This window comes from Dermacentor silvarum, chromosome 10, assembly GCF_013339745.2.
Source record: "Dermacentor silvarum isolate Dsil-2018 chromosome 10, BIME_Dsil_1.4, whole genome shotgun sequence".
Lineage (NCBI taxonomy): Eukaryota > Metazoa > Arthropoda > Arachnida > Ixodida > Ixodidae > Dermacentor > Dermacentor silvarum.
Window position 1 is genome coordinate 71,279,899 of NC_051163.1, and position 14,361 is coordinate 71,294,259.

Consider the following 14,361-nt stretch of genomic DNA (forward strand, 5'->3'; position numbering starts at 1 on the left):
TCAAAGGGGATGCCGTTAAAACATTAACTCACTGCAGTACATGCCCACCGACAGAAGTGGACATAGGAACTGCCGCTGTTGTGGGTGTATTGGTAGCGCTTCGCACACACAATGTGGGGTTTACGGTTCGATTACGGGGTGCAGAGGGGCATACATTGCCAGTTTATCCTAGGGAGCCTACATTCACCCTGTTTTAGGGTGGTGACAGCCTTTGTAAGGGTACTTGCCGCCGTCACCTGAATTGGCCCGTTAAATCTGGGGCACAAAATGGTGAAAGACCAGCCGACAGACCACATTTCCCGCAACCCTTGGTGACGTAAAATCACCTTTTTAATAAACTTTGGCCTCAGCAGCCCGAAACAAATAGCGCGTCTGAGCGCCGTACACTGCACGTCTAGGTTTTAGTTGAATAGACTAGTAAGGACAGTCTTATTACAGCACACTTCGAAAAACACCCTTTACATATTATGTACAACTGGACGGTAACTACAATGCTTAATACAGTTCCCGTTCTTGGCGTGAGATAATGCTACCACGAGCACGCCATCGTGCCTTATAACTTGTTGCTTTACATGTGTCGCACGACATGCAATAGAAAAGTAAGTTTGATGGGTTAAAATAAAAGGAAAAGGCAACTACTATATTAAACGAGTACATCACAGTACATGAGAGCGTGCCAAAAAACAAAGGATTGGGGACCAAAATGGCTACCCACCAAATTTGGCGGTAAATAGCGCTCAAAATGTTGGTGTCACCACCCTAAATCCCCCACATACTATGTTTTCAACTCAAAAAGTTCCTATTTCCTTTCCTTGGCATCACTGACGCTTGGATTCACGCGGTCCTTCGCTATTCGCCGCTTTACCGTTAACGCGGAAAAAACAATTTGCGTCAGCTGAAGCGCTCCTTCATTGACAGCCCCGACTAAACGACAAATCTAGACGAAAATAGTGCGACAAGAGATGAGGGTGTCAATTTATCACCAATTTTGGCGCTGCTGCATCGGTGAAAGCTGGAATGCTTTATAGCGATAATTTATTATGCTCCTGCAAATTCAGGTCGAGAAATACAAAACGAGACGTTGCAGCTGACTTTTTGCAGACTAAGTGTACTTACGTTCCTTTTTGCCACTTGTCTCGGAGCTCTGCGTCAAGTTTTTCGTTGCGTCATAGTTGAACAAAACCAAAATTTTCGAACACAGCTCATTGAAAGCCTTCTTGGTCTTGTTGATCTCATTGTCTACCTTGATCCCAGTTGTGATGCATATGACCGTGCCTGAAACATTTGCGTGAATGTAGTCCACATCCGATGTTGCAAGGTGCCCCCACCCCGATCCCTTACGTACGAGTGATAAATCTATTGCACAAAATCACGAAGACGAGAGGATTATTACATGCCAATCGCCTTAATTCTCTTCCTATACACTCACTTATCCTACAACGCGAGAAGGGGCTTTTGTATCGCGCTATATTCATACCTGCACCACAGCGTAACTATAGGACTACTTGGTGAAACTGTTAGAAAATATAGAGCTTGCTGACAGACGCGTATGCCTGTTTTACTTAGAAAACATAATTGGGTCATCTTCAAGCAAGTACTTTGCTAAGTGACGTAGATCTGTAAACCGAACAGGCACTTTTGCTGCGCTATCCGCATCGTGCCGAATAACATTCAGTGTGTGTGAAACGCAGTATGTACTCGTATAAGGAATACAGATAGTGCTTCAGATTTAGTGTTTGTGAGGGCCAGTAGAAAGTACGAAGCTTGTGTCTAACTTCGTACGTTGAAACAAAGAAACCACGACCATTATTTGGTAGCTGCAAGGGGAAACTAAACAGGTACTAGAGCGTATATATTTGGAGGGGAGACATTTTCAAAAATACTTCACATATGGCATGTACTGAAACCCTAACGTACGACTAGGACTACTACAACAGGCCAACCCTATTTCTACGATGAAGGGAGAAACAGAATTCGCAAAATAATATTAGGTTTCTAGCTTATTGATTTAGGCCACGTATTGTAGTTTAAGAATTGCATCCCCTGACATTGCAAGGCATAACTTCCTTGAATGAACGAATTCTGATAAATCTATTTTGCAAAAAGAGTGCAAGAAAGTTTCAAGACTGCTACCCATACGGTGCGACTAATTACGTTAATATTTTAGGTATTTTTGCTACTTCATGCATAAAAAAACTGTTAAAGGGACTGTACCGTTCATCAAGGAAGTATATTTTCGCACAACTGAAGGCATTTCATTCGAGGTGAACTGGTTTTATTGCTTGAGCCAGTAAGCAATTTTTTAAGCAGTATTTTTTTCTGTGGGTGTAGTCTTCTCAGAACTGTCTACGGGCACAACTGACTACTAAACGCGACGGCACTGCGATGCCTGCAGAAGGGAGAAACACAAAGCGCATCCGTATTATGACTAATCGTAATACCCATCCTCGGCATGTAATCTCTAGCATAGGTTAAGAGTTGTTTTTTAAGACTATAGTCTTTCTAGGCCTACCTAAACGTGAAAACATTGTCTGTGTCTCTCTGTGTGTGAATTCTGTGTCTGTGTCTGTCGTGTCTGTCTGTCTTGTCTGTCGTGTCTTGTCTGTGTGTGAATTCAGTGTCTGTTGTGTCTGTCTGTATTGTCTGCCGTGTCTTGTCTGTGTGAGAATTCTGTGTCTGTCTGTCTTGTCTGTGTGTGAATTCTGTGTCTTTCTCTGTGTGAATTCTTTGTGTCTGTGTCTGTCGTATCTGTCTGTGTCTGTCTGTGTCTGTGTCTCGCCGTGAATCGTCTTGGCATCTTGTCCCTTCAAATACAGAAAGTGGATCACTGCACGTGCTTCGACTTCGCACTGTCGAAGCACTGTCAAACTGTTTGTCTTGTCTTGTCGTGTCTTGTCTTGTCGTTCTGTGTCTTGTCTTGTCGTTCTGTGTCGTGTCTTGTCGTTCTGTGTCGTGTCTGTGTCGTGTCTGTCGTGTCTTGTGTCGTGTCTGTCGTGTCTTGTGTCTGTCCGGCGTGTCTTGTGTCTGTCCGGCGTGTCTTGTGTCTGTCCGGCGTGTCTTGTGTGTGTCCGGCGTGTCTTGTGTGTGTCCGGCGTGTCTTGTGTCTGTCCGGCGTGTCTTGTGTCTGTCCGGCGTGTCTTGTGTCTGTCCGTCATGTTGTGTCTGTCTGTCGTGTCTGTCTGTCACTCGATTCAACCGACCGGCCAAAACTAGCACTGGTGGCAAGGGGTCATACACGTCAACATTATATAGCGCAAAAGAAATGTCAGGCCTATTTGAGGCAAGATATATGTGCATAACCGTAATCCGCGGCATTCATTAAGTATGCACCGTGCACTGGTTTTTACGTTAGTAAATGAACATCTCTTGCACAATATACATCAAAATGAATGTGCGTCTGTCTAGTTTTAGCATAATATAAAACTAATGTTCTATATAATACTGCGCGACACCGCTAGGCGGCCAAAACAAAAATGGCAGCACACATCGGGAAAACAATCCCACTGAAGCAGCGGCTCTGTATCTGGCTTTAACCTAACAGTAATAAAATGTTCCAACAGATGGCGCAAGAGCAGGGCGAACCCGGGTCACCTGAAGTGCCACGCTTTTTCCGACTGGAACAGTCTGTGCAGTGAATTCAAACTGTTTGTCCGACGTTGTTGCATGGCGGCACATCGTTGCATGATGGCTGCTTTGTGGTAAATAATGCCGAGACTGATGTGACGACGCTGGCACGCTTTAAAAGGACAGGGAATTTTTCGGACATCTTCAAAAAGACAGCGGCTCCTACCACTAAGACAAGAATGGTGACGCTCGCGCTGCTGAGCGTCACGATGAGACCTGGCTTCCGATACTGCGATGCTGAAAAACAAGGCCTCAAAGCGCTGAACACCACATCGCCTTTCACTGCTTTCAACTGCAGTCTGGGCAAATATCAGTAAAACTCGCTGACTGTTCCGAGTCCAACTGTGCGTGCCTGAGGCCCTGTTTTTTAGTATCGCATAATCGGAAGCCAGGTTGAATCATGGCTTCCGTTTGTTTCCTTAGTTCCGAGTCCAAGTGTACATGCCCTAGGTTTAACTTTAGGATATATTACTGTAAATTACCAAATGTACCAATATATTGCCAGACACGCTCGTTCAGAGATACACAGTAGAACGGAAATGGGACAATCTCGGCCTAATACAACGGTCAGATGACTGCAAAAGCAGTTTGCCCACTAAGGAATAGCTGCGTGCAGCTGCGTCATGTGAAAAAGTTAATTGAAAGTGAATGACTGGAATAATAATGCGGGGTGCCCCTTTTGGACCATCTCTACTTTCTGCACCAGATTATCGAACAAGAACCTCTAGAATGAATGAGAACTGAGTTTTCAGGCCAGCTCGCAACTCGAACTCCAACAAGGCCAACTCGAAGCCAACATTTCTGGTATCTATCTCGTCTGAGAAAGCGTTAAGAAATGAAAATTTTTCAGAATCTTCTTACCGGGAAAGGGCAGGCCGTAGTTTTCCGGATCTCCTACTTATTATTAGTGCTCATGTTTTAGACAGTGATTGGTTAATACACATCACGGCAGACGGCTCGCATCGTCTCGCTGATTATGAGTGCTGCTATGTTTAGGTACGTCACCTTATCATATTGCCTGCGTTCCATCCGCCCAGGCTGGACAGCGCAGGCGATGTGTCTGCCCGCCCGATATAATGGGTAGACCATAGATAGCAGCAATGCTTTCTTTTTCTATGGGACCCGTTAGCACTATGTCGGCCCACTCGCATTCTTATTGCAGGAAAATCAGATGCAGTATATCGTGTGTGCTAGCGAAGACCACCGAACATTCCTGAAACGTTAGTGTGAGCATCAGAGCAAGTGCTAGAACGAAATAGCCGGTAATCCATATCGGTAGCTTTCCTCCAATGATAAGTTCATTAGTTACAGTAGGTAGATAATAACAATTGAATGCTTTCTGCTGCTCACAATTTACCCCGCATTAGAAGAAAGAGCAGAAATTCAATTTACTCACCACTGCGGGAAAAAAAATGTTTTATCTGTAATCGAAACTGAGTAGCTGGTGAGTGCCGTGAACTAAGTGTGAAAAGATTATGTGGTGACGCTATCTGACATCTGCCGCTCACTGCTACGCAAAGCGCACGGCGTCTTAGTTAATGAAAAGGAAATCGCGAGAAAAGCCTGCAGTGCCACGCGACGCCAAGGAGCTGGTAATATTAAGTTTTTCAGCGAAATACGGGTGTTAGCATTACGAACACCTTAACGAAGGGATCTTTTCAACAATAAAGCTCAGAAGAGGCAAGGAAACAAACAAAAAAAAAAACGCCGGCATAATCGCGTGGAAGAAGTATCGCATGACCAAAACGATGAGCAATACTGCGGTTCGGGCACGTGTGAGCGTTTATGCCTTATCCTATAACGACCAGATGAACGCGTTTTCTTATGTACTAGATATTCCTAACAAAAATTGAACATTTGCCTGCCTTTCAGCCTTGCCAACGTTGAATCAGTAAATAATACTTATTTATAAGCAATTTAGCTTACAGTAAACTTATAAAGTGGTTGACGCTTGATGAACACTGAAAACAGCAATACTCCGCCCCGCTAACACGCGTAAGTAAGTTAAACCAATCATAGTTTACGAAGGACAGACGTTACAAAGTTATTCCCATTGGCTTTCACCGCAGCAAGTTTAGATATTAGGCTGAAAAAAAGGAGAACTCCGCTTTAGGATTATTGAAGAATCGCACAAACCTGTTGGGCTAAATAAAGGTCTCCTACCCGCATATTCTAGCCACCACGTATGCCAGACATTTTAGAGAAGGAGGGCGGCATAGGCGCCGACCACGGGGGGGGGGGGGGGTCCGGGGCTCGAGCCCCCTCCGGAATTTTCCCGGGGGGGCTGAGCCCCATGCCCCATAAAATGTCATTAGCGGAGTTCTGTTACCCACATAATTTGACGAATCTCTTGCGGTGCCTCCACATTTTCACTTTTGTTGTGGCTAAAAGCTTACGGCACCGTTGTTGGTGTGGACGTGCACGGCTTTTAATTTATACTTTCGCTTTACTTCGGCAAATCCTGACAATAGGAGGACAAGCGCATGAGAAGCACTAGCGGCGGCTACCTCACCCGTGTTTCCTCACTTTTTTACATTTTTTAACATTCTTTTTAATTTCCACTGAGAACACCATGCACAGACACTTTCTTTAAATATATACATAGGACAAAGTTGTATTATATTATTGAAAGAGAAGGAGGTAGCCAACTAAATAGCCTATATCTAGAGAATATGTTGATGTTATGTTCACCTCACTTCAAAATACTTTGCGTGCTTTTTTGACCCTGAAAAAAACCTGCCAGTTACCAACAGCTAGATACGGCACGCGGGCCCCACAAACTTCAGCCGCGCACAATCATTCACAGCTACGGCAGGGCTAGAGGAGAAGACGCGTGCTCTCCTTCCCATTCGCGCTTGATTACGTGACCTACAACTAACCCGAATATTGAGTGCGTGGGAAATAATGCCCATCAAGCCGCCATCCTTTTCGGCTCACTGTTGCGTGCTTCCCGCACCCACAGGGTATGGGTCGTTTATGTATATGACTTTTGGAGATATGCGGAACATCACGGCGACGACAACCGCGACAATTTGCCTGAAGTTACCATAAAGCTAGAAAAAGAAAATTGTTAGGCGAGGGTATATATATATATATATATATATATATATATATATATATATATATATATAGTAACTGGATTTTTCAATGGTCCAAGCGTATTTAGGAAAATCAGAAGCACAACTTCGCGGTTATCTTAGGTTTATTATTTACCCAACAGTTTCGGTCGGTGTCCGACCTTGAAAAGGTCGGTCCACCGACCGAAACTGTTGGGTAAATAATAAACCTAAGATAACCGCGAAGTTGTGCTTCTGATTTTCCTTCTTTATATATATATATATATATATATATATATATATATATATGTGTGTGTGTGTGTGTGTGTGTGTGTGTGTGTGTGTGTGTGTGTGTGTGTATACGGGTAGGTTTCGGAAAGCTGGTCGTGCCCCAGCACCCCCGGAAAAATAAATTTTCGCCTATGGATGGCGGCAAATGGCAAACAGTACTAAGTAAACCGTTGTTAGTTCGGCACGGCCCAATAAAGAAATTTCGGGGGTGCTTGATGTACGGACAGTTGCACTGGGTGTACAGGACATCACATCAACGTAATTTTTTACTTAACCTAACCAACCAATTTTTTCAGCAGCGCACGCATATGCTCCAGCACGAAAAAACCCTCGACTGAGGTGAGATGGACAATACTTTTTTTTTACGCAATACGAAACTGTTGCGTATTTGACAGAGCTTTCAAAAGAAAAGTACTTTTATATTTTTTAAACCATCACACACTTTTACTGGCACGAACAGGAGGCCAAAAAAGTAGCATTTCGCGATTTCCTAATGTGCGTTGCCTATTGCAAGTTTTCTCTCCGGATCTGTAATATGCATACTTGACTTCATGGTGAATTACTGTGAGAGCGTATATAGTCCATCTCATGCACGCGTTTTATTTCGAGCGATCTTCAAAACACTTCGCAAAACGCTATTAATTCTGTTTACACACAGGACATTACGCATACCCCTTCCCTTTTGTTGAAATTTCCCCAGATCACGTCTGTTCACGTTGGTTTTTTGTATATAGAGAAACATGTTTTAATATTTGTCCAGACTGCAGTAGAATGCAGCGAAAGGCGATTCGGATTTGGTGTTCAGCGCCCCAAGGCATTTTTTGCGTCGCGTAACCGGAAGCCAGGTTCAAACATGGCTTGCGTTTGTTTCCCGCGTTCCATGAATTAAGGAGCAACATGAAAGCGCTGCAGAAGAGGAATGTTATTTTATATTACATAACATTAGCGCAGAGAATGTACCAGCTTTGTAGTGCACGCAATGTCCACTGTAACTCCGTACAAAGGTCGCGGTATGCTAATAGGGACGAACGAAATGACGCTCCTGTACTTGGATTTTGCAGAACAGGCGGTATGACATGAGCCATTTCAAAGCGTGCCGTTTTTTTTTTTTGGTAGACAAGGTTTTGAACCGAGGAAACGAATTATATGAGCAATATCATGATCAGCCTATATCTTTATGTCCACTGAAGGACGAAGGCATCACCCTGCGATCTCCAATTACCCCTGTCTTGCGCTAGCCGACTCCAGCTTGCACCTCCCTCGCTCATATCAGCTACATACTCCACAATAATGTGTGAAAGCAGGAAATGTACATAAAGAAATAAGAATTCATTCTTCTATTGCGTATTTTAATTCCATCGCGTATGCTCTATCATGACGCAAACAAAATGAAGCTTAAGGACATAAAAAGCCAGTGACTGTGATTTAGGGAAATCGCAGGTACGAAACAATGTTCTGCGTCATGTGCAGCGCCATTGCATTGCGCCAGCTCTGCAGTGGCAGAGCTGGCAGAGCTGGCGACAGCGTGCCGGGACAGATAGCTCACTAACTCGTGCGGAGTCTTTGAAGGCGCTGCTTTCTGATGCGGGCGGACGGTTAGTCACGTGGTATTTTTAATTTCAGCCGAGAAGAATAAACCGGCAAAAGTTACTTGGCTGCAAACGTGCCAGTATTCCCTTAGAATTTCTACAATTTCTTCACCGACCGCAAGCCATTCAGAGCAGCATTGAAAAATGTGGCTACTTGTAATTCTTAAATTGAACGGCATCAATAACAACTGCCGCCTTCTCTAGCTGTCGATGTGTCGATTCATCAGACGTCAGCGGTAATGGCACACTCCACTGTGCTCATCAAATGAATTCGCTGTATGTATAATGAATGCAAACGCCCTGGGCAGATAGTGTACATCAATTCCGTTAAGGAGTTTTAGTTCTCGTCTTGAAGCAATTCAGTAGGAGAATAGTTTCACGCCAACAGAAGATGATTTGATTGCGTTACAAATAACCAGCGCGAAAACACAGACCACGAGAAGAGAATAGTGCACTCTACTTAAAACTGTTTGATTGTAAAAACAAATATATGCGTATTCATAAATAACGAGCAGTGTTCATTTTTGATCAGTGTTTTTCTCTGTTCTGTGTGCCTGTGAAGTGCAAAAAAGCAAGGACAAGAAGCCTCTTTCCTTGTACTGCGCTATCTCGCGCGCCTGATATTTACGATTTGAATGTACACTTACATTGTGTGTCTCGTCTGTTAGTGTTAAGTTATAACACCAGAAATATTGCAACGGTAATAGACAAGGCACTTCACAGACACATGGAACAGCGACAGACACGAACCAAAAAAGAGCGCTTCTCGTTATTTTTTATGAATATATATATATATATATATATATATGTGTGTGTGTGTGTGTGTGTTTACAATCAAACTTTACGGTGTTGGGCTGCTGAGCACGAGGTCGCGGGATCGAATCCCGGCCACGGCGGCCGCATTTCGATGGGGGTGAAATGCGAAAACACCCGTGTACTTAGATTTAGGTGCACGTTAAGAACCCCAGGTGGTCAAAATTTCCGGAGTCCCCCACTACGGCGTGCCTCATAATCAGAAAGTGGTTTTGGCACGTAAAACCCCATAATTTATTTTTAATTTAGACAGTGTTGGGGTATATTTGTGTTCACCCACTTTAAATGCACGTAGAGCGCTCTATTGTTCTCTTCTCGTGGTCCGTGTGTTTTCGCGCTGGTTATTTATATATATGATGCAATCAAAACTTCTGCGCTTCTACCATAATTTCACATCATTTATGTAGCATCAGAGCGAGTCGCGAGGTGACATGCACCGATTTCAAGTCTCGAGTCAGCCCCCGTTCTTGGAGGTTTGCGATCTGCTACAGTGCTCAGGCACATGGTTACCTTTAATGAATACTGATATCGTTCTTTTAATAAGCAGCCGATCTCATAGTCAGTTTTTCGCTAATGCACCACCCAAGCAGGCTGCCATGCCACGACCCCGTACACGGACGCAACAACGTTCGTTGCATTTTGTGGCGCATTCTTTACCCTCAGCCACTTCCTCTTCATGCTTGAACCCTTTGCATTATTTGCATCGTGCCTCAAATAAAAAAAACTAGATTGTGGGGTTGTACGCGCCGAAACCACGATGCGATTATGAGGCATGCCAAACTGAAGGACTCGGGATTACTTCGAATCGTCTGGAACTCTTTAAAATGCGCTCAATGCAGGATGCACGGGTGTTTTTGCATTTCACCGTCATCGAAATGCAGCCACCGTAGCCGGGGTCCGATTCCGCAACCTCGTGTTTCGCAGCTTAACTCCAATGCCATTAAGCAACCACGGCCGGCATGCCCAAAATCAACAACACCGCTGTATGAAATACCGCAATGAAGGCTATGGAATATGCGATACCACCAGTCTTTCTTTACGCTTCGCTCAATAAAAGTACAGGCGCTTATTTTCGTCTGCTTGCAGAGCAGCACAGCCAGCACTGAAGGAAGTTGTACCCACGCCATTGCGTTCAGCAGGACAAATTCATAGAAACTGAGCTACCGCAAATCAACGTAGCCACGTTTTTGTATTAAAAGATTGACTTCAAGAAAAAAAAACTCGCTGTTCTGCAGCGCTGCTGGTTGCTTCTTCGGTCATGGAAGAAAGGCAAGCAGTGTAACACATGTCACTCTTTTCACGATATTGATGAGCGGGCTGGCCAGAAGGGGTTGAATTGGACGGCCGATGTGAGCGAGAGGAGACGCATTCGAAATTCCATGGATCGACACCATGCGCATGCTTCGTTGCAAGTTGACTAGCGCAAGTTGGCAAGTTGCGAGTTGGCAAGCGCTCGCCTGGTGCCGCAATATTGAGTTCCCGCCTGTTGCCTGTACCTATATATTGACAATTATGTTATGGTGTTTTACTAGTGCAATTGTGAACGCACTTGCATGTAACGAGCTTGAGGTAGATTTGCATGGATATATAAAGGAACCAGAGTAAGGCCTAAGCAATATACAAATCAAAGTTATACATATCATTGAGAAAATGTTTAGTAAGATCAAAGCAAATGTTTCAAATGATGACAATTGGTCCCGTAAAGCAAATGGCCGTGCTGAGCTCGTCTGAAACTGCAATATTTTTTTTTTTTGGAACCACGCCAATCAGCACCGGATCGCTCGTACTTAGCACACTAGTAAATGCACATGCCGTGTCCGTCGCTGCTGATTTGGTTAAATATTAAGTTTTCTTTGACGGTTCGCCGTTAGTGGATAACGGCTGGGAGACCAACGCGAAATGTGCCTTGAAATGCAACAAGAAAAGAATACCAACATGAAGACAATTTCTCACTATAGAAAGCCTCCAAATAACTTCTATAGTTATTCGCAAATAAAAAGGTAGTGACGTTTCACTTCGTGAAAGCGGGCTACGCGCAAGCGTATGAACGACGCGAACATGCACAGCGAGCACCATGGCGTCGAAGCACGAACGACAAGGAACCAAACCGGGTGGTTCTGGTTCTCTTCTCCACCTCCAGGCGCCTTCTTCCTCCGGGGCTTGCTTCCCACACGGTCACGCATAGCTCGCCGTTTTCACAGAAGAGGGGGGGGGGGGGGAGGTCTTATACGCTCGCGCGTAAGAAAACAACACTGCTGCACGGGATCGCATTTGATGGACAAAAGAGGCACATACACGAAGCACTATGTGTTGTGCATGGGCCCATCTATGCATGTGCTCTCTGTGTTGTGTGGATTAACGTGCCGTCCATCGACACGTTTGCGGAACCCGCCACAATCTAATTCCCGCTAATATTTATCGCTCCATGGTTCTTTGCGATGCGTCGTGTTCTCAACTCTCACCTGGAATGTCTGGAGCCTTCGTAGTCGTAGGGTTAGTTGTTTCCAGCTATGCTGGAGACCCCGCAGTCGTGACGGCAGTCGATGTCGGGCCGGCACCTTGAACGCAATTGTGAAGCAATATCGATGCCTTTTCAATATAGCAAGTTATACGACGCCTTTTCAATATATTTCCAACCCGATATACGTCAAGATGAAAATTTTGTCCATTTTTCCTACACTACGGAGGCTCAGTTCATGTACTGGAGGTAGACATGCAATCCACACGAATCGGACCGCAGCAGTTGCTAATCCCACACAGTTCCTTTGACCTCGAACACCATGATATTCCCGTTTTACCAGAAATAAGGTGTGTTCCGTCGTTAACCAGTTCTTGAAGCGCAAGCCTTAAGGCCCTATAGAAGCCGGACACAAATTTCTTAAAACAGACAAACAAATATCTTTTGTGTATCTTTCCACTATATGCCACTATCTCTACCGGAACTCTCGGTAACGTTGGAGGAGCTTTTAGCAATGCGTGAATTTACGAAATAAAATGTCTGGTAGAAATAGCCCTTGGAAACTAGTCACCTACTATGTGGCGATGCGTGCCTTTGGTAATCTGGCCGTTGGGTGTAGATTTTTGTCAGACTCAGGCCGCGCGGACCACAATACGCATCACATAGTTAAAAGTAGAGGTAGCTGTATCGCTTCCCTTCCTAAAACGCAATATGCGTTTTTTTCTGGTGGTGCACTATTCGGAAACTGTTGCAAGGTTCACGAAAAACAGATAACCTATACATAGTACTATTACAGCGCTCGTCCACTAATTTTATTATTTTTACAATATACAAATTTAGAAATCTTTCAAGAAGACAGGTCACATTCCCTTGAAATAGTCGCGTTTCTTTGAACGGCTCGTAGGTAAAAAAGAATGCGAACGCTTGCTGGATTCCCGAACTACTGAAAACATTCATTATAAAACGCCTCATTTCCGGCATTTTTTTGAAAGCAAGTTTGAAACCATGCAGTGATATTCACCAGAACACTCACCATAACACACCAGAAACGGGTTTAGATACACAACTTCCAGTACTTCCTAGACAACCAAGTTATAGTTATTACAGTTATAAGGTGTTCCCTATACACCCGTGTTCTTGAAACTGAACCCACTGTATACTCTTAAAAGCAATCTAAAGCAAAGCACATATGAGCTCCAGTTATTCGGGCTTAATAATGCGGGAGCATTAAAAAGTTTCACTCATTCGATTTGTTTTGTAAGTTTAGGTTGTGTTATGTTAAGCTTAGGTTAGGTTAGGCACCTTGCCGACAGTAGTGCGATAGTCCTGGTATGCTCGTACCACGTGTCGCCGACCAGCGGACAAGTTCATTTAAAACTATTCACAGGGCCTCCTAATTATTGCTGCGTCAGCGACCGAATGAACAAACTCCTAAATGGCGCATCTGCACAGGAATAAAGCGCCTTCTTTGTAAAGATACACCCGCCTTCATGACACCCAGCCCGCTCTATACTCCGGAAAGCCTTCGTAAGCACAGAACGTAAGGGCGTCATCCAGCCATTTGCGCTCGTTATCGTGGCACACGTTCATGTGCAGAAACTTGTGGCAGTCTACCAAGCGACACGTAGCGTTTAAGTCGTACACCCCTCCCCTCCTTCATTCCCCCTACCTCTCAGTCAATGCCGCATAACGCCGTTTAACGAAGCTTGAAGTTTTTGACTTACGATCTGTCGTCGTGAAGATGTAGCCCAGCGCCAGGGCTACGATGCACAGCACGATGACTGTGCTGGCCACGTACTGCGAGCGGTCGCTGCATTGCCAGTTAACAACAGTAGGTTAATTTAGCTTGCAACACTTCTCGACGGAGGCTGCATTTTGCATGCATCCCCGTCGTAAATCTAGCCGCCCCCTCTCATGTACCGACGGTATTACGTTGGGCCATTAAACCAGGGAAGGAGATCTCAACAGTTTAGGACGCTGGGAAGCTGCGACCACCGTTCGTAAACATTGGCGATGATTATTGATGGATTAAGGGACATACCTGTAGTGCTGCACTGCCGATCCGGGCAGCATTGCATGTGTTGCGTGCGTTGGAAAATGTGGCCCGACTATTACTAACTGAATGAACAAGCGTGGTGTGAGCGCGCGCAAACAAACAGGAATAGATCACACTGAACGACTGCAGACAACGACTGTCAAAACGCTGGCAGCGAGCGTATATACGCCGCAGCGGGCGAAGGTACGTACGGTCTATCGCTTCAACGGAAACTGAGCGGCGAATGCACGGCGCATAAACGTCAGAGCCGTGTGGAGATACGAGACGGTGCGGACGAGCGACGAGCGTGGTTGTTGGCAGCGTAGAAGCGCGCGTCCCCGCACGCTTCCGCTCGGGCATACGGCGCGCGGCGAAGATTTTATCTATAGGGAACCTCACGGCGACGGCGACGGCGACGGCAGAAATCCGGTAGAAGTGTCCATATAATTGCTATCGCAATAAAATCTGCAGACTTCAGTGACCCCTTCGGTAGAG

The 14,361-nt window shown here is 45.0% G+C and overlaps 1 long non-coding RNA gene across 1 annotated transcript; it reads right to left on the reverse strand.

Annotated features, from left to right (window-relative positions):
* Positions 1 to 1,123: 1,123 nt before the first annotated feature.
* Positions 1,124 to 13,681, reverse strand: LOC125940754 (uncharacterized). The gene is made up of 3 exons (XR_007463957.1): positions 13,556 to 13,681; positions 11,836 to 11,931; positions 1,124 to 1,275 (listed from the first exon to the last, which is right to left on the reverse strand). It is a non-coding gene; the product is annotated as an uncharacterized LOC125940754 (long non-coding RNA).
* Between the last annotated feature and the right edge of the window lie 680 nt (positions 13,682 to 14,361).